The following is a 20,490-nucleotide window of genomic DNA, read 5'->3' on the forward strand; positions in this document are numbered from 1 at the left end:
TTGCCACGATTCGAACCATGGCCTGTCAAAACGTAACGCAATCGGCCAAGCTCCCAACCACTCGACCACGCCGAAGGTACGCATTGACGCAAGAATTTGGTACCCTAACAAAGGCTGCCAACGAATATTGCCGGGTGATTCGTTTTGGTCGTATTTGACAAATTTCAGCAGTGATAACGCTTTTTTCTTCCGCACCGATCTTGGAGGCGAGGCCAATTATGCTAATACTGCGAGTGATGTAACCAAACCACCCTTATTTGAGCCAAGAAAAGCTATCGCGCTTCATCGGTCCCCTTATGCAAGCTACGGTAGACGCGAATGAAATTGAATGCCGCGCTAGATTTCTGGCGTTGATAAACTTTGTTCGTTACGCACCGATCTTGCAGACATGCCCATCATGCTAACACTACAAGCGATGTAGCCAGAGCTCCCGTATTTAACTCACAAAAAGCTATCCCGAACCCCCGATCGCCCCGATGAAAGCCAAGCTAGGCTAGCCACGAAGGAATGCGCACTTTCGAACAGAAATAGCTTGTAATTTGCCTCAAGGCACCGATTTCCGCAGGTTCAAAAGAAATTGATTGTTTTCTGCGAAAGTAATGACCCCAAACCAGGAGATGGACATGGAATCCGGACGATGACGCCTGTTTTCGTATGCATTCTGGCGCTGCGTTGACGCTGATATCTGGCGAGCATAGACGTCGGCGTAACTTCCGCGTAAGCTCGCGCCGCCGTGAATTTCGCCGACGCCTTCACCGCGGGGCGATGTCAACGCCGAAAGAGCGAAAAATACGCTGCAAATGGTTGCGGCCTCAGAACAAACCGTAAAATTACGGCGCCGCAACCCCACGCCAGCTGTATTTCCACCGTAGACCCTGAAATTGCCGTAACTTCTGGTACAATTACTGTTTTCTTAAAAAAAAAAAACACGCTTAAGCTTTTCTTGTATATAACTGGCAACTAATATCTGTATTTACCAATAACTTGGGCATCTATTTCGCAACGCGTTTTTATCAAGGTGGGTGTCACTTCAGGAACTAGTTTTTCCCTCGGACGAACATGAGACAGCAAAGTGCTGCGCGGTGAGCCCGACCGTCCTATCTGCACTCCGTATCGGTGCGCGTGCTACTGGGCGGTGACGACACGGGCGCGCACGGGCGTGCACGCCTTCAACTTTCGTTGTTTCGGTGATTTGACTACAGTAGATTTATCTACCGGACGAAGAAATACTCCGAAGCAGTGAAGGTGAGTACTAGTGAACTTTGTTTTCTTGTCATATGTATTTATCGTAGCAGAGTTGCTCTCGGACTGCGGTCCGCGTAAGCGGTTAGCCCTAACGACTTCAGTGACTCGCTTTGTGCGTTCCGCAGATCTGTCGGTAGACCTTTGTACCTTGCTGCTGGTGTGTAAACAATCAATTCTCGCGCAATTTCTTTCCCTGTGTTCGTTGAAGTGTGTGTGTCCTGTTCTGTTTAGCTAGCCGAATGTTTTGATATGAAGTGAAAAAAGGGAAGCAGGAGAGTGCGAATATATGTGCGTGTGCGAATATACTATGTGCCTGTGCGAATGTAAGTGTGTGTATGCATTACACGCACATCGTGTATTTTTAGCGTGATATTATGTGCTCTTAGTTTTTATTTCGTTTCAGCAGATGCCGATTTTTTCCGTCATAATAGTTTTCAGTTAAAAAACGTGCACAATAAATTGAATTATTGCCCTGCGTGCAGCATTAGAATAAAATATTAAATGGAGTGATTTCCGAGCGTACAGCATTAGATTACAATGCCATCTGGATGTTTTTTTCGCGTTTCCATTAAATGATTTATCTTTTTGAACGCTCAGTTTGGTCGTGAAATGTTGGAATGCACAAAGTGTATGGAACCCGAATTTATTTGTAACGCCAGAACTACACGCATGTCTTAACTGGTACAGTAGTATGAGTAGCGCTGGTTGCGCATCGTACTCTTACTGTAGCATCGCAAACGTAAATTAACCATTCAGAACCAAGTAAAAATATTCAAGAATAACTGTTAAATTTCTGTCACTTACGGAATTTCCAGCTTAATGAATTTTAGTGGGCAACACACCTTGGTGATCAGAGTAACGCAGCATTTGGGATTTCGCAGGTTTAAGGCAGAGTATGATTCTGGTGTCTGGCCTGTCGTTTGCTAATAACTTACATGTTGCAGGCTGCTGACTGCTGCAACTTGCATTCAGAATGACTTATTGGTGCGGCCTACTTCAAGGACCGAGGCTGTTTCCTCATCGGGCATCGCCGACTGTTTGGCAGTCTATGCAAAAGTGGGTAAACACGTTTGTTTTATGGTTTTTACGGACTTCGTCTTGCTGTTACATGCACAACGAAATTTCAGTAATCTGAAGTCATCATTTTTTCGCTAGGGACTTTTTAGAAGGTGTTTAAGCAGTCTTAAACCAGTGCCGTTTTTGGTGACTATTGGTGCAGATTAGAATTTTGCCGACACAACGTAGCACAGCGAATGCTTGATGTAGATTTACAATCTAAACAACACAAGGTACGAGCTGACTCTCATTTGTTTATTGCACAATAAATGTATGTATATACTGAACTTTTGTGGAGACGCAGATGTGCTGCTGAACCTCGAATGATGCCAACCATTTGGAGATGTTCTTTTGGCCACAGCAGCCAATTTTGGAATGAAAGAAAAAAAAAACAAAGTGGCGGTAATTCACTACTGCACCCCTCAAGACCAGCTATAGCTTCAGCGCGTAGAACCCCCAAGTTGAATTTATAAAGGCAGATCATCCCTCTCGTCAACCAAAGCAGGTGCGCGTAATGATAAAAAAACTTAAATGTGCACGAAAAAACTTCTGACCGATTCAACTTAACAGTAGTGCCCTGCTGAGCATCCCTTCATAAAATCTTTAATGACCTTGTGGGCTGGTTGGTATCTGCTTTGCCATAAAATCCTAGCCCCACAGAATTGCTGGTCACGATTGCACGCACCACAACGGGGAGGAAATGGGGGGCAAGTGGGCCAAATCGCAATTTTACCTGTCGCAAGTGGTCAGTGCCCATTTCGTTGGCTATATCATTAATGAATTGTGTGACGCCAAGAGGGAAAAATAAACCTTGGTTCTACACCTTACACACAATATTTTCTTTTGGATGCACATAGGGAGGTCGGGAAGAGGCGTTGCCTGTTCGAATGAATGGCATTATTGAAGCATTTGGGCACCAGTGCGATATTTCGGTGCATATATACATTCTTTGTGTTGACGAACAGCTGAGAATTAGCACTTTTTCCTGTCCTGTGTTTTTGCAATTGTGAGCTTAGGTCCAATTTTCATTCTGTTTTTTTTTCATGTTTTACAAACGGCAATTTGCCTAGTAACATATTCTTTTCCTAGAAAACTTTTTCAAGCAAGTTATAGCTTTTTGCAAAATTTACTTGAAGGATTTTTTGCTCTGTTTATTAGGGTTGACGGGATTTGACTACTGTATTTAATGTAAATTGTGAACACTTTCTACTCAATATTTAGGGCCAGTGTACATTTGGCTGCTCCAATAAGAGCATGAACACTAAAGAAAAGGAAATAATTCACATACATATTTGTGCCTGATGACTATTCTGTGGTTCGTGCGAAGTTTCTGTGGTTGTAATTGTCGGGTGACGACTTATCCGTAGCTGTGCACGTTGATAGGGGCATTTGAAACTTGAAAAATTACTCAAAAAATTTTTGTTGTCTTTTTTGCTGCTATTAAAGCTATAAATATGACAACATGCATTATCCGTACCTGTTGCTGTTCAAACTTCCTTGACTGGCCTTCATACACAGTAAGCTGTTAGTATAGCTTCAGCTTTGAAATATTTGGTTCAATGCTTATTTCAAAATTTCTGGACAGAACTCCTTGTTAGAGACTTTCACGTAGTGTGTAACAATTGTAGTTTATTCGTCCTCATTGCGTTTCTTGCAATTGTACATGTCTATATCCTCAGCACAAAACCGACAGGACAGAGGGAAAAGAAAACATGGGGCAAGCTCTGAATGTCAACTAAAATAAACTTATTGGAGTTGCACAAAAATGTATACCCAGCATGCATACAAAAAATGAGAGAAACTTTACCCAATAATGCCCGAGGCTTTCATCGGGTTAAATTTTGTTTTTTGTGCATCTATTGGCGGCATATTTTTGTGTAACTTCAGAGCCTGTCCTGTGTTTTCTTGTCCCTTTGTGCTGTATGTTTTGCAGTGTGGAGCTGATTATTTACCAACATTACTACAGTTGTACATTTTGGTTTGTTGGCGCTGCTCATGACAAAATAGTTCACCGAGTTGCTTATCTTTGCTCTGCTTTGGCTCACGTCTCCCCACACGGACAGTATCCTGTGTTTTATTTCTGTTGTATTTGGCACTCTTTACGGCAGCACAAGGCAGGTCGTTTTCTGTGCCGCTTAGTCTCTCCTCCTTTCAACAGTTTTTAAACCTGCATTAATTTTTTCGTTGAAACGAGCCGAACATATTTAAGGAAGCTCTGTAACTTTTCTTTGTGAATTTGTGTTTTTCCTTATGTCTGCCCAAGGCCGCCTTGCCAGCATACTAAGCAGTGTTGACATGAACCACGCAACCAATGGTAGTAGGTTGGAAGAGTTTTGCTTAAATGTATTTCGTCTTCAGGCTAACTATTATGGAATGTCCACCATGGCATTAGTGGTTTTTTGCAGTGGAAAAAGCTGCTGTGGTAAAAAACCATGAATGAAAATTTGTTCGAAGCCGTACAACACTACGTGTTGCTAGCCATAGAATTCTATGCATTCAAAATAGCTGACATCTGAGCATAAATTGTCCATCAATTACGGCAACTTGTTTCCTGCACATCATTCAAAACAGTTGTTTTTAATATGGATAGTATTTTGTATTTTTCTCGTCTATCAAAGGAATAAGCGGGGGATCCACATGTTCACCCGCTTAAGCGGGGGATCAAAGTTTCCTTCGCACGTCTCAGCAATGAATGAATTTGAAAGCTAAAAAAACTTTGAGGCATTGAAAAGGCATTGCAAAATAGCTGATGGTAATTGATAGAGAGCAGACATCGAAGCTGCATAATAGCGGCTTACAACAAAATCATATTCAGTACTTTTTACAGTTAGGGAGCCTCCCTTGTAGCAGTGGTCCTGTGGACATCTATATTGCCTAAAACATATTGTTGGGCTTCTCATGTGTGCCAGCTACTTACAACTGCACATGACATGACAACGGACATAGGCAGAGAATGAGAATGACAACCGCATAGGTGTGCTGTGTATACAGGCACACAAGCTATTTAGGTGTCCAAACATTATTCATACGTGAACTCTTCATTGGTGATTTTATTGCATAGCTTTTTTTGGCTGGTAACCTGTCATTCTGGGGATTCAGATAAAACTTTATTAACCTTCAGTCACTTTTGCTGGTGCCGAACGTCTAGTGACATGAGGTGGCTTTTTATACTGAGATCATGTATATGTGAGCAAAATCTTTTGAATTACTGCCAGTGCTGGTACGCTTCATGTAAAAATAATTTAGCACACATGCAACCCTAAAAAATTCAAGCAATGACACAAGTATTCAAATGAGAATTAGTGTATTCTTGCGAAGAATTTATCATCAAATTAGCATTTAAGGAAATTAAAAGTGGGCTAAATATCAGCATCGAAGAGAGTCAAACGAAAAATATAACTTTAGCAAAAAAAAAGATATTTAAAAAAAATGTTACTTTTGATATGTTGTATTCTCATATCAGCTTGCTTTTTCTTTCTTTCCAGCCTGCACATGTGCCAAGTTTGCCGTGCCACAGCAGCTAATCAAGGCGACCCTCTTGTCCGTAGTGTCACGGGAAATCAAGGCTGTCGGTCAGTCAGCTGCATAGTGCTGTCTCATAATTAAATCGATCGTGAGTCGCTGAGTTCTGTCTCTGCTTGTATATTTCAGCAGCTTTGACTGGCTGGCCTTTCAGCTAGCTGTCGCTGACTAAATTTATGTGTGACTATCAATGCTGCCAATTTCCATCTTGTTACTACCAAAAATGCCCCTATTTTGCCCAATAACACTTACTTGCAGCAAAGCGTAAAATGTGTAATTGATGTATCAATTTGCTGACCTAAAATATTCACATAGCTCAAGAAACGCATTACAAAAATGGCAAGAACACGTCTGGAAGTACGCAGAAATAAATGAAGAAGCTCGGTAAGAATACGTCATGAAGTACATAAGATGACATCATAAAAGCCATAGAAGTGCATCAAGAAGTACACATAAATCTACTTAAAAAGGCTGCAAAAATACATCATGAGTTCTACAGAAAATCACTCGTCAAACTCTCTACAGAAACTCCGTTGCCAAATACTTGTGGAAACACGTCAAGAGCTCGTCAAAAAAATTCTTCACAAACTCTACAAAATCTCTATACAAGAGGAAGACAAAACTCTACAGAAATACATCAAAAACACAACAGAATTTTTTATGAGGGCAGCTGCAGGCCCGAGCCTCGCTTCCCATCATCGGGTCGCTCGGGCTCCTGCCTGGTCAGCGCTACGAGGGCCCGCTGGACGGCCTTGATTTCGAGGTCTTGGTCTTCGGATCGCTTCGCCTCCTCAAAGGCGGGTGGCAGTCCTCCTGTCGTGGATTCTTCCGGGAAGTTGAGACAGTCCGAGACGATGTGCTCGAGGGTCGCGGTTGCTTTGCGACACACCCTGCACGTGTCGGCTGGGTGCGTCTCCTGGTACATCTTGGACATTAGGGACGGGCTCATGACCGTTCTTGTCTGGAGCTGCCTGTACCCGACTGCCTGCTCTCTGCTCAGCCCTTTGCAGGGCGGCGGGAGCGTACGTCTGGCGAGTGATGCCTGGGTGATTTCGTTGTAGCTCGTCATTTTGTCTCTCGTGCTGTGCCACGGGCGTTCCCCGCTTCGCGCCCGGGCGTGTGCGGTTTCGTTGTGGTTCGCACTGACATTCGACAGCTCTCCTGCGTGTGCCGGGAACCACTTGATTTTCTTCTTTTCCAAGAGTGTTGGCGCTTCTGCAGCTTCGCTACGCGAATTGGGGCACGCTTGGCCATTTGAGCTCGTGGTAGCCGACAATGCCTTTGCATCCACCACTCGCCACGAAGAACACGACGACCTCTTCGATGCATATGACGACGGCTACTAGCACAACTATGCAAATTAACAATGATACTGAACCTTAACTATGTGTCTGGCAGTGCTCACCTCCAACCACGGTGTAAGAATATTTAGTCGTCGACACTGCGTGCGGCGGCGCGGCCAGATCTTGTTCGCCGCTCCATGCGCTTCTCCGGAACGCCACCAGAGTGCGCCCCTCCACGAGGGCCTATCTTCTCGCCAATCTGCGTTGACCGTAATGCAGGTGCTGTGCGATCATTCGGTTGAGCTGCGTATAGGTGTATTTTTTTTAGTTGCAGATAGGCACAGACAGATTGAAAATGCTGCCTACACCAAATAATTTCGGGATACTGTCATTTTTACGCGCAGAAACTGCAGCAGTGCAGCAAAACGCGGTCGTACGACCCATCCGAGCTCGTTGACGAAACGGTTTTATTGCAAATAATTTTTTTTTCACTCATCCGTGCGACCCCAGAGAGCGTAGTTGTTTTACCGCCTTTTAAAGTAAAAGGTTGTCCGAAACGCACACGCTGACCTCTGCGGTAGGGGGAGAAGAGTAAGATTGAAAAGGAGTGGAGAGAGGACTGCCTCTTGCGGGATGCCCCTGTCACCATTAAGCCGAAGAGCCAACGCGCCTACGCGTAGCATAAAATGTTACTTGAGCAGTGTAAATTGCCGAAGCTGTGAGGTAGTAATGCTCGCCGTGTAGAGAATATGGTAAAATTCGTCCAACTCTGGTTCTTTATAGTGTCCAGAGACGTCAGTGATGTTACCGTATTATTTCGTCTGTATCAAAAATGCTACCGCCATAGCAAGGCACACAACCCGCGGGGTTTTGCTGTGTAGCGGGACGCCTCCGCTGCTGTACGGGCGAGGGCACGTAACGAAGCCAAACCAAGACTACATATGCGACATTTTAATGGCTAAGGCAGTGCAGTGCTACCTACTCGACGTGAAAATGGTCAGTGAAAATTTCCCAGGAGTTTCTCTATCAAGCTCGTCTTTCACGCCAATACCGACGGGGCTGAGTGGTTGTCTCTCCCACGGAAACACCGGCATGCACGCGCAGATAATAAATACTGACGCGACGCTAAACTGAGATTGACGGATGCCAGTTTACTAAGAAAAATTGCAGTTGGCGTGGTAAAGCAACTTGCTGGACCCCAAAATTCTCCATCTATGTTAAAAGGGTCAGGGCAAATTATACAGCTTTACCAACATATTATGTTAAACCAAAATGTACAACGGGTAAAAACTGGGCCCGAGATGGCTGTATAAACTTAACCGCTGCGCTGCCCTGGCATAGGGCATGTGGTGTGCCTGTGTAAATGCTTCTTTGAAAACAAATTAAAGATACCCCCAATTATTATTTCTCATAAATTATTTTTTCTCATAAATTATCTCATAAGCCTCAATTATTTCTCATAAATTTGCAACTTGGGCTAATTGTTTTTTTTTGCATATTTTGACAAAAAACTACCCGTAGACAAAGGCGAAGAAAGGAAGACACAAGAGCTCGTGTTTGTGTTTTCCTTTCTTTGTTTTTTTTTCAAAATTTGCAGAAGCCTCAATTATTTCGTCCAGAGACCTTGTGACCTCGAGACTTCTGATAGTGAGACATTTTAGTGATCACGGCGCTCAACCGAAGAACATAAGAGTAACGGTGACTGCGGCATCGGCGAACGAATGCAAATGGTGCCCGTGTTCTGTGCGATGTGAATAATCCCATTTGGTCATAATTTGGAGCCTTCCATTGTGGGGCCCATTATTTCCCACAGTGGGGTATCCAGAAATTATTTTCGGGTGTTTTTATACGCCAGACGTAAGAAAATAACAAGAAATAGATCCTGCGGCGAAACAATTTTCGTTTCTCTCTTAGTAATGTCTAAAGGCTTATATGTTTCGTAGATTAATATCTGCACAAAAATTCGGGCACGTGCAGGACTCCAAAGAACCATGTCTGAACTAACCAACATTCCTGTTATCTTTGTTTTTAAATTTTAATATAACGAGTTGGCGTGTTAATAGCATTGCTCTGTCTACGCCTCTTGTTGCCCATGTATACATTCAGCAAAAGAATAATAAAATATCTATGTTCCACGGAAGCCAAAATAGCCTTTATGTGTAACTACATTTTTAACTACAAGACGCCTTGGACCGCGACATCCTAGCACTGCGTCGCCTCGCTGTTCCGCGTGAGTTCCACAACGATCACGGTGGCTGGTGCCGCCGTGATCGGTGACGAACACAACGTGGAAGCTGAAACATTGTGTCTACTCCTCGGTATTAACTCTAGCAGCAAAAAACACCGAAACGCAGCTTGAATGACACGGGAAGTTAAGCACACCGAAACGTCTCTTTTTTACGCTTTTAATAAGCCTTTGGTCGGTGACCGCAAGTTTTTAACTATGAACCTTTTACCGGACCAGACGAGATTTCGTCGAACCTTAGATTTCATCAGCTGCGCTCACCACTCCGCAAGCGATAGCCGGCACCAGTGTTGCGGAATGGGCATCCCCATTCCATTCCAATTCCATTCCGAGGAATTAGAACTTGTGATTCCATTCCTCGGAATGACAGAAGTTAGCCCATTCCCACTCCTGGAATGGACGGGAAGTTCAATTCCATTCTTTTAATTCTTCAATGTAAAAACTGCCTCAGGTGCTCTATCGAATTACTGAGGAAGGCAAAATGAATCTGGCGTTGCCATACGGGTTGCAAACTGCGAAAGTATTCAAAATGTGTCACTTGTCACCGAAATTGAGAGGCGGTAGCAGGTTGGTTACATATGTCGTGCATAACTACCCAATTAAAAAAACTATCGTCCCTTCCTACCAAAATCCGAGAGAAGCGCGAAAGCTAAAAGTGCACCCAACTTTCGCTGAAAGTGCGTCTAGCCGATCGATAAACCTTCAAACACCCAAACCGCAAGCGAAGAACGAACCCATGCGACGATTTTTCGCGCACTAAGTAGACGCAACTACGAACGGTATAAGTGTACACCGTTACGTGGTTGATGAGATAAAGGTATACTATTGTGGTCCTTTATGATCGACGCGTGTGTGTTTTTATTTAGAACCGTTCGTTTTTTGCGATTTTGAAGTAAGTGTTTTGACACAATCGAAGCCCAGTTTCAGAGAGAGAGAGAGAGAGAGACATAATTTGCGGTCCCCGGTTTCACGCACGCACCGTGTGCGTATCATTATCAGAGCTTTTCGGTCGAGCAACCGGTCTAAGAGCGAATGCATTAGTTTTTTGATAGAATGCGATCGGTCCCACTAAAACAGCTTTCGCTTGGAACAGTGGCAGCGTCACACTGCCCCTTTTTTATAATAAGTAGCGGGATCCCACTACTTATTGCAGTATTTTGCTTTGCGTACCGTCATACCAGCGCAATTAGTGTGATGTGGATAACTTACAGGCATGTCACGCGGAGCTTGCTCACATGTACTTTCGAAATGCCTAATTGAATGATTTCAAGTGAATCTACAGTATTGAGCCTTTTCGCTACACTACAACGCTAGAGACGCAGAGGCAGAGTCACAGAACAGCATTTACAGGTTTTGTATTCACTCTAGGAAAGTCGCCACCGCTTCCACGTTGACCTCCATTGCGATTGTTTAAACTTGGCACTACCGGAGCCCCATACGTCCAATACAGGACATTATTTATGACTCCCTCATTTAAAGTGACAGAACCATATCTTGACGGGAGCCCTGTCAAAGTGAAGAAATATGGTCAGGCAGTTTGTTTCCATGAATGCGCAGCCATGTGATCGAAGACCTGATCAAAATTTTTAAACGTGACCTCCCTTCCTGAACAGTGCCGATGCTCCAACTTTCGAGCCGACGACAAAGGCTTCAGTAATCAGGTACGTTTGTACCCAGGCGCAACGGCCGCGTACACAGACACAGAAACCAAAGCACGAACAAGTTTGGCACAATTGGAGAAGAGGGCCGCACATTCAGATCGAAGCAAAACACGGTGTCGCACTCCTGACAGCCGTCAAAGCACTCGCAAAAAGGCTGCTATTGGAGCCAGAACTGTTAGAAACAAACGCCTGTCGACAGCTGTGTTCTGAATTGTCTGATGTAATTGTATATCCCATCTGCTCACTACCGTAGCCTCAGTAGCAGAGCGTGGAGGTAGAAAGCTCAGTAACCTATTTGAAGCTCGCTTCTTGCGCTTTTGGCGGGTGCCGGGCACGCAAATCCCTCACCCACAATTTTCTTTTTGCTGCCTTGGCATTGGTTTACTGGAGCCCCGCGGCCGCTGCAACACACGGACAGACGGTCGACAGGTTGGCGCCGTATTCCCGCGTGATGCCTACCAGGTCGGCTTGCGAGCTACAACGCTATTATTGCGCGCCGGAGGAAAGCGCCTTGTTGTGTCATGTGCGAACGCTTTATATTGCTAGCTCCAATATTTCGCAGTATCAGCTTGTGGTGAGAAACACCGCGGCTTCGGATGCGCGCCGTTTGTATTCCCCCCTCCCCTGGTTCTCGATGATATTCCCCGCCTGCTGGCCTGGCCACACGGCGCCTGCCACTGAGAGAGACTTTGGGCTGTCATCGGCGCCACAGACGGTTCTACAGAGAACGCTATGCCTCAAAAAGCCTACCCAAGCACGAAGAGCCGACCTAACGGCGCCACTGGCCAGACGAGCTTGCGCCGCTCGAGTTCAGTTGCATACGCGCTGCGCGGAGTCAGTTTCTCGAAATGCCAAGTACGCGTTCTCGCTTTCGTCGTTGGTGCTCCCTTTGAGATATACCGACGCAGTCGTCGCCACAGACTAATTAAATAGCCGGAAGGCACCAGCAATGGTGACGCCGCCGTCTATAAATACTGACTCCATTCCCATTCCATTCCGAGCATAGGGCCATTAATTCCATTCCCATTCCATTCCTCCAAACGTTGTTCTCATCCCATTCCCATTCCATTCCGGGATCCCGAAAAGGTGGAATGAATCCGGAATCATTCCAATTCCGGAGTGGCAACTCCGCAACACTGGCCGGCACCTACCGGCCCCTCCGGCCCCTCATTCGCAGCGCTTCGGCGCCGCTGCCGTCTACGCATGTACACGATCTGGCTAACACGATCTGGCCGCGTTCTCCGCCGCGGCGGCCGGCGAGTGTCAACACCTGAATATTCTTACACCGTGCCTCCAACATTTATAGCGCCAATCGAGCCTTGCGCGTGAGTGCACGCTTCCCTGAATTTCTTCTCACTGAGATCCCCAATCAGGAGTCGGGGCCTTCCCTACTGAGACAATACTTTTACTTCTCATGGAAAAAAAATGTTAGGGTATAATAAGGGAGTCGCGCGACTTCCTGACATGGCCGAAAGAAATCCTGGAGGGGGCGAGATTGCTCGTGCGATAGATTTATGCAAGCCAATAGAGCGTTAACATTGCAGTTTTCATAAAATAAAAAAAGGAAAGTGTCGGGTGTTGAGGTACAACTTTTTTTAAAGGAAAGACCACTTCATATTTCCAAAAATATTTATGACGATTTTCTTTACTAGTGATGTGTAGGAAGACGCATTGTTTAAACTGGAGGAAAGAAGTGCAGTTGGGCTGCGCATTTAAACAGTCGGAATGAAATTGGGTGGACTTGTAGAGTAACGAATTGGGCACCAAGAGACGCCACCAAATGTAGAGGAAGACTGCGTGTAGGTTTGGGGAGGAAGCCAATATTTGGCGGCAATGCATGCTCCGGCGCATCACGAAAAAAGGGACAGTTTTAATGTAGCAGGTTTTACGAGCCGCAGCCACACCTGGGCTGTCAGGCCTCCATTTTAACATGCGCCGGAAGCTCTACAGACGAGCGTTTTGTTTTCGCCTTATCGGAAACACTGCTGCTGCGGCCGGGAGATGAGGCAGGAAGGGCTCCAGATGTGTGACCGAGGGCGTCGTCCTGCGGGGGACGTGAGCTGCCGACGAGGATCGGGGCGAATTCTGTGGGGCGATTGAGGAATTGTTTCTCCCCTTCTATGCCTGCATAGAAGATCGCTTTTCGTAAGACCTTAGAAGGAACGCAGCCTGTTTTCGTCCTCTCATCCTCCTTTCGCAATCGTAATATCTAGTGGATTGTTTCTATCCAGTACGTGGAAAAGAATTTAAATTCCGGCGAGCGCAACAATTCCATAAATGGGCAAGCAGGAGCTGACCAAGAAGAGGGTAGCATTTCGCACAGTCTGAAAACTTTAGCTTCTTGGTAAGAGATTTCGAAGAATACACACTGGTGGAAATAATAAACATTCATGCCTACGTCGAGGCAGTGTGATCGCGTTAAAACCAGTGTGTCAAACCGAAAAAAATACCGGTTCGGTTACGGTTCGGGTTCGGGATAATTCATTTCGTTCCGGTCAGTTCCGGTTCGACTAAATCACAACCCGAACCGGTTCGCGAACCGCTTCGGTGAGTAAATTGTTAGCGAAATGCGAAAAAAAGTCTGGGAGTTTAAAGCGACTACGAAAACTAAATACAATTCTGTGGCATTCGAAATTCAAGTTTTTCCTAATAAAGGTTGCGTAACTTCAAGCGAGCAATTAGGCCAAATATTAAAAAAAAACAGATGAAGTAGCAACGATCTGCTAGTTAGTTTCCCTTTCAGTTAGACTAGTCAGTGAAGCGCATATCCGAAAACAATGCATGACTGAAAAAACAAAAGAGCAAAAAAAGAGCAAAGTATTAACCCTTGGCAAATGGAATAAAGGGGGACCGGCCTGCCTTTCCGCATGCACCGATCTTTAGGGCCGTCTTTTTTTATTCGAGACGAAATACGTACTGCTTGCGAGGTCGGGGGAGAGAGTCTTGCAAATGGACACACTGCGTGCAATACGCTAACAGCTCTCTCTGCTATATCTGTTATCATTATTTGGATCCGTTAAAAACGCAAAGTTGTCCGCTCTAGACGTCCTGAAAAACTGTTATACCAGGCACCACGGCGCTCGCTGCATTTGCCGGGGTGACACGTTTGGATACGTTAAAGGTTCGACAAAGAAAGGGATGTCTAGAGCAAAATCTACTCTGGTGTTTCGCTTATTCGATGGCTGTATGCAGCGAAAAACAGCTTAATTTTTTTGTGTGGAAACTCGGCACGAGATAATGTAAAACCAAGCCCTGGGCCCGCGGAAATACGCTTGTAAAGTAACATTGGCGAGTTTGATTCCCCGAAGGTACTCCTGCGCTCAGAAAAACGGTCGCAGGGTGCGGTGATCGAACCGGCATCATTGTGGCCAGCAGTCAATAGCTCACCCTCCGAGCAGCCTTTGGTGGTCACACTTTTTAAGTATATTTGCACTATAGGTGTGCTACCATTTAGAGGAAAGTATGAAATGCAGTTAGTATGCACATTTCGGGTGTTGGCCTTCGCCGTTTCGCAGTGAAGCAGAATTGCGGTCGGAGCGAGGGAAGGCCAAAGTCGATGTTTTATATCGCCTGCAGGCTGCCGAGAGTGTGACATTTCATCTCAGCCTTGCGATATTCTCGCGCTACCAGGAGTGGCATACATTTGCAACATTGGTGAATATACCTTTCATCATGTTGTGACGACGAAGAGAGCTTTGATAGTGTTGTGACTGATCTGAGGGGGAAAGTGCGTGAGAAGTTGCGAAGTTGATGGTGCGTGAAAGAAAAAAAAAGCCCCGAATGGCGTTGACCGCGCATTATCAACTGCATATGTCCCAACCGTTTCGTCGTGAACCGGTAACCGCTATTTATTTTTTCGGTTCAGTTCCGGTTCGGGTTCAGCGTGCTAAAAAAATACCGGTTCGAGTTCGGGTTCAGTTCCGGCAAAAATACCGGTTCGGTTCCGGTTTTCGGTTTGGTTCGGTTCCGGTTCGACACCCTGGTTAAAACTTAATTGTAGTAGTATTTGTGCTTTTATACTGCTGAGGCCAACGGCCGCTATGTCTAAGTTGAATGGTCGGTCGGGGTTGTTTACAGGTTAAATATAATGAGCTGAACGCGAAGTAAATAAAAATGATGAGTGTATGCACGTAAAAGGGTCTGATTCTAAAGCGCGAAGATGGTTGTAGTAAGAAGTGAAAATGAGCCTGGACCCTGCCCATTCCTTATCGAAGATCGCATTCAAACTGCTTCACGCCGCAGAAGAGCCCCACAAAACCTGTTCTCGCGAACTAGACTGATAATGTTTCCAGTCTCGCTGCTATGCGTAAGGCTGTACTACACGAAGGGTTTGGGCGCACGCCGGAGCAGTATGAGTGCTGTCACGGCCATTTGATACTGTAGGGGCCTCGTGCACGCATTTCGGATGAACGCTATATATAAAAATAATTTTAACTTTGGCTTTGATTCGATAGATCCCACAGGTTATATCGAAACCTTAAACGGTAACGTGATGTTTCTACAACTTGTCAACAACTGCTATGTCTGTGAAACGAGAAATATAAATGAATGCGCCATACATTTCAAAAATATTTACATTTGAATGCTGCTGATGAAGCTGCAGTGTCTTGAATGGTGCGACCCGGACACACCGCTGTAGCAGGATTTCATCAATTTCTGTGGCACTCTCCACGCGGGAATTGTTTCCTGCAACATTCTATGATTTCTACAGCCAGTTCCACCAATTTTGCGAGAGAGAGAGAGAGAGAAATGACTTTTATTTACATAGTGGATTAGGGCGTGGTGAGCGCAACCCTGAGTGTTGCGACGACTTCAGCCGCTCGAGCTGCTTCGAAAGAACTAATGACACGAAGCGGTTCAGTTAGTTTAAGGACTGGCGTCTCATTATGCGGGGGGGACGCTGCCGGGGATAATGCGCACGCACTGCAGCAGTTGCGTAAATATAAGCTTACGAAGCTGTGCAAGAAATGTACACCGCCTGCGAACATCTGCGCTTCTCCCCACTTGCGCGTGGAATGAGGACGGACCTTTCGTACCATTATTCATTTTTGCCTTTTTCTCATCGATTTTTATTACCTAACATCAGAGTGAACTGTGCTGTGCGGGAACTATGTCCGGTTATGTATTGTTGCGAGTACCCAGCAACCGATGGCTGCCTTATGCAGCTCTGAAAACGGATACCTGACTTCTTGCCTGATGTTTGATAAAGAGGGAAGAAAAGGCGCCACAGTCAGCGAGGTTATCCTGGCTTGTTCAAAAACGTTCTATGTGTGATTAGGCATGACTTGTGTGTTTCTTAAATACTCCCAGACGAAGCAGCAGATCATTTCACTTTCGGTTGCACGATTTTCGTTTCACGGGTTGAGCAACCCTCGGTCATTTTTAATTTCGCGGCAGTAGCCCGTAAATTTAGTTTCCATGACAATAGCAGAATACGTGAATAATGATACTTTTTATTATTTTAATGTCTGTGCGTACAGATACAGGAGTCGCGTACTGTTCCTCAACTTATTTTATTGATTTTATTGTGCTAATGTTGTTGTGTACCGTAAACTTCCGAGCGATTATGCCCGTTTGAATGATCGCCTCCCCCCTCCTGGTGCACCACCTACCCCGCGAAAATAGTGAGACCTTCAAGTTGATAACGCCCGTGTAACAACACAGGCGGGGCGATTAGGTTGACGACGCCCCGATGACAAGAGTGCGGTGTTCGTTTAAACGGTGCGGCCTTAGTCTGAACTGCTTCGACGGGGAACTCAACTACCGCCTGACGTCCGCCGATGATGGAGTCCGAAGGAACGCGACAGCCTCGTCAACGGGGCTCATCTTCGGTTGTGCGGACCTTCGCATGGACAGGGACTCAGTAAACAGACCTTTTGGAAACGCTTTGCTCATTTTTTCGTTGCATTTTCCAACATTGACCGAAAGACCACCCACGCTGATTTTTACTCCCTTATGTATGGTAAAAGGTGGGCTTAAAATTTTAGCAAATTGTGACCCCTGTGCACCACAGCTACGCGATTACATTTCTTTTCTCGAGGAATTCTGAAGGTGATAAGAAACCTGCTGGCCACGAGGGAAATTCAGGCGCGTCCCTCATCAGTAAGACCGGAGTCGCGACTCTGGTATCTCTTACCCTAGCTCATAGAGCGCCCTGCAGCCCAAAATGGCGCCCGGCGGTGCCGCCACAGATGCCCTTGACGCGAACCATTTCCTCGGCGCTGAGGATCTGGGAGGCCGGAGGCGCCATGGTAACCAGGTCGAAGAACTTACTGACGGCTGGCTACGATGCTGCAGCACGTACTCATTGCGCCTGTAGCGAACTGGCCTCCTCTCAGAGTCGTGTTAAGAGTGAGTTTACTTAATTTTATTTATTTTAGTACCGTAAGGGCCCGTGATGGGCATTACATGGGGGAGTTCAAAAACTCATTCGCCTCGGTCGTTCCTGTGTCCATGGTTCTTTTTTCACCGTGGTCGAAAACGTCGCTTTGTAACACACACACACACACACACACACACACACACACACACACACACACACACACACACACACACACACACACACACGCACACAAACACACACACACACACACACACACACATATATATATATTTATATTGCCGCGAACCATGCATTGGGTTTGTTGTGTTTTGCCTTTGCCGCCCGGCTGCGCCGGTCTGTGTTATCGCTGTTGTGTGTGCCAAGGGAGGCGCGTGTTCTGGTCTTTCTTTCTGCGCCGCAAGTGTTACCTCTTCTCATAGGGAGAGCGCTCCGAACTAACGTGAACAACCTAGAATAATCTTCGTTGATCTACAGAAACCCTCGCGCCCAGTGATAAATTCCCACTGAGGAGAAGCCGCGGCATTCGAATTGTCGACACCAGTCTACGACGTCACTTTGTTGACTGCTGTTTCGCCGCCTGTGTATTCTTTGAGTTGTTAGGGGAGCATAAGTTCGCTCCAATAAAGTTGTTTTTTCTTCAAGACAGCTGCGTTGTCTTCGGCTACGTGACATCTGGTGGAGGTGCTGGGTACGCACCCTTTATGCAAAAACAACCTCCGGAAGCCACCAAACCAGTCCAACTAGAAACAGCCGCCGATTGCAAGACCTCCCGCCCGAGTTTGGTCTCCTGCCAGACGGACCCGAAAGAACGACCGCTGCAACCACCACCATGGTGCAAGGAGCAACATCACCAATCGTCCTGCATCAGCCACGAGAACCGCCATCCTTCCGAGGAGTCCCCGCAGAAGATCCTGAAGAATGGTTGGAGAAACTGGAGCGAGTCCGAATCTTTAAGAGGTGGGATGATGCAGAAACGTTCCGGCATGTTTTCTTTTACTTGGAAGATTCAGCTCGCACTTGGTTCGAGACCCACGAGAGCTCTTTGACCAACTGGGGTCACTTCAAAAGCGAGTTCCTGAAGACCTTTACTACCGTGGTCAGAAGAGAACGTGCAGCGCTTTTGCTGGAACTCGAACGCAGCACCCCAATGAAGGGGTCATGATCTTCATGGAGGAGATGAAGCAAATGTTTCGCCGTGCGGACCCAGAAATGACGGAAGAAAAGAAACTACCGTTTCTGATGCGAGGTGTGAAGCAAGAGTTCTTCGCGTGACTTGTTCGCAATCCCCCCCTCCTCCCCTCCCAAGACCGTGCCCGAATTCGCGTCTGAGGCCGCCGCGATGGAGAAGAAGCTCGAAATTCGAACGAGGCAGTACGACCGCCCAATCAATGCGCTGGATTCGGAGACGATTGGTGCCAGCGCTGTTAACTCCGACTCAATACGCGACACTATCCGCGCAGTGGTAAGGGAGGAGCTGCGGAAACTTTATCCGATGACGACACCACAACCTCAAGTCACTTCACTGACCGACGTGATCCGGGAAGAAGAACAGCAGGCTTTGGGAACTTCTGTGCCGTCCGAAGCACCCCGCGAGCCCGAGGCTATGACCAGTGTTGTACGGAATGGCGTTACAAGGAACGGTGTTCCTGGAACTAGTTCCTTTTTGGAGGAACGGAGGAACGCCACCGTTCAATTAAGGGTCGGTGAAACTGTAACGGGAACTCATTGGTTTTTGAAGGAACGGCAAGAACGGCGTTCCTGCCGTTACATCGCTAGCACTTGGCTGTTTTTGATGCCATGGCTCGAGTACAAAAATCCACAAGTTGCTACTGCGTTTCTCTTCCTATAAGCTGGTAAATTTGCCCGCCCTTCAGCCGTAAGTGCTTCCTCGAAGGTCAAAGGGAGAGGAATAACCAGGCCGCAGCTTGTGCTTGCTTTTATGGTGGTTGAACTTACGCGGGGTTCGACGGGTGAATAGCGCAGCCACGAGAATGCTTTTCACCTTTCATCGTTTGCCTGGGGAGGCCAGGACGTGCGTCTGGCCTATAAAATTGGTCCCTGGCGGGGAAAGATTGTCTAATACGGGATCCGGAGATTTGGTTGTCGACATTTTGGTGCAAGACGTCTTGGCCCAGACATTTTGAGTCGCGGGATGTCCCAGGCATTCTTTGAACATATTGTAATTTCGCGACTTTGCGTTCGAGACTTTTGCTTGCGGCGCCGTGCATGGAAACGAACGCTAAAACCTGGCGGAGCATTGCCACGTAAAACCCAATTTCTGTAGTAGACGGTAAAAATTAACGCTGTTAATTTGCATCCATTCAACCTTTTTTTTAGCATTCATGTGAACAACCCTACTACTTTAAGTGTTACCAAAGCGGTTTGCTTTCACTTCGCTCAACGGTGCAAAACGCTGCTGCTTTCAGTCCATCCTCCTCGCCCCCCCAACAGCAAAACATCCACGAAAAACAACAACAGAAAAACGAGGTAGATTAAGTGCGTGTGCCTTCCGTTTTAATTATTTTCTCAATCAATCTCGTATTCGTTGCATTTGGTGTCGGTTCTATTTAAAACAAACCAACCAACGATCGCCCTTACGGTGGCGCTACTTAGGGGAGGGGAAGGCTGAGGCCCCCCAGCTACCAGCCCCCATGGTAGAGAGAGGGGGGTGTCACTTGTGGTTCACCATTGCGTGAACTGGATTTCGAAAACATGAAGAAGACTGTTGCTGCTCTGGTCACACTAGCCTATTCAATTTTTTTGCTCCTTATGATAGGAGAAAGCAGTGTATGCCTCGGGTGTCCATGATATGCGCGACTTGAAGAGTTCATTACCAATCGGGCGACGTACGGTGAAGAAAGAGCGATTCCTGGAGTCGGGGCGCCATCGGTATGATCGCGACGCGCGGAAGGGCGTAGCCAGCAAACGATAGTGGTCATTGTGTTCTCAGCGGCTTTTGGGGTGGCTTTTTGTTGCACATTATAGAGGTTTCGTGAGCTCCAGGTGAATGTAAAGCTTTTTCCTGTATCACTGCGGTGAGGCTTCAGAGACTGTGAACTCCGCCACGCCTGTAGGATTTTGAAGGGAAACCGAAAATATTATGACTGAAACAGAAATCTGGCCAAGATTCGCGTG

At 46.4% G+C, this 20,490-nt stretch overlaps 1 protein-coding gene and 1 long non-coding RNA gene across 2 annotated transcripts in view; both read left to right on the forward strand.

The window, feature by feature from the left end:
* The window catches only part of LOC144177985 (ATP-binding cassette sub-family C member 2-like), a 603,957-nt gene that overhangs the window by 5,601 nt on the left and 577,866 nt on the right, over nt 1–20,490 (forward strand). The gene's annotated exons all lie outside the window — the stretch shown is intronic.
* Nucleotides 888–5,926, forward strand: LOC144164908 (uncharacterized). The gene is made up of 3 exons (XR_013321254.1): nt 888–1,245; nt 2,190–2,301; nt 5,787–5,926. It is a non-coding gene; the product is annotated as an uncharacterized LOC144164908 (long non-coding RNA).

This window comes from Haemaphysalis longicornis, unplaced genomic scaffold (assembly GCF_048455015.1).
Source record: "Haemaphysalis longicornis isolate Haplotype H1 unplaced genomic scaffold, Haemaphysalis longicornis Haplotype H1 scaffold_1, whole genome shotgun sequence".
Lineage (NCBI taxonomy): Eukaryota > Metazoa > Arthropoda > Arachnida > Ixodida > Ixodidae > Haemaphysalis > Haemaphysalis longicornis.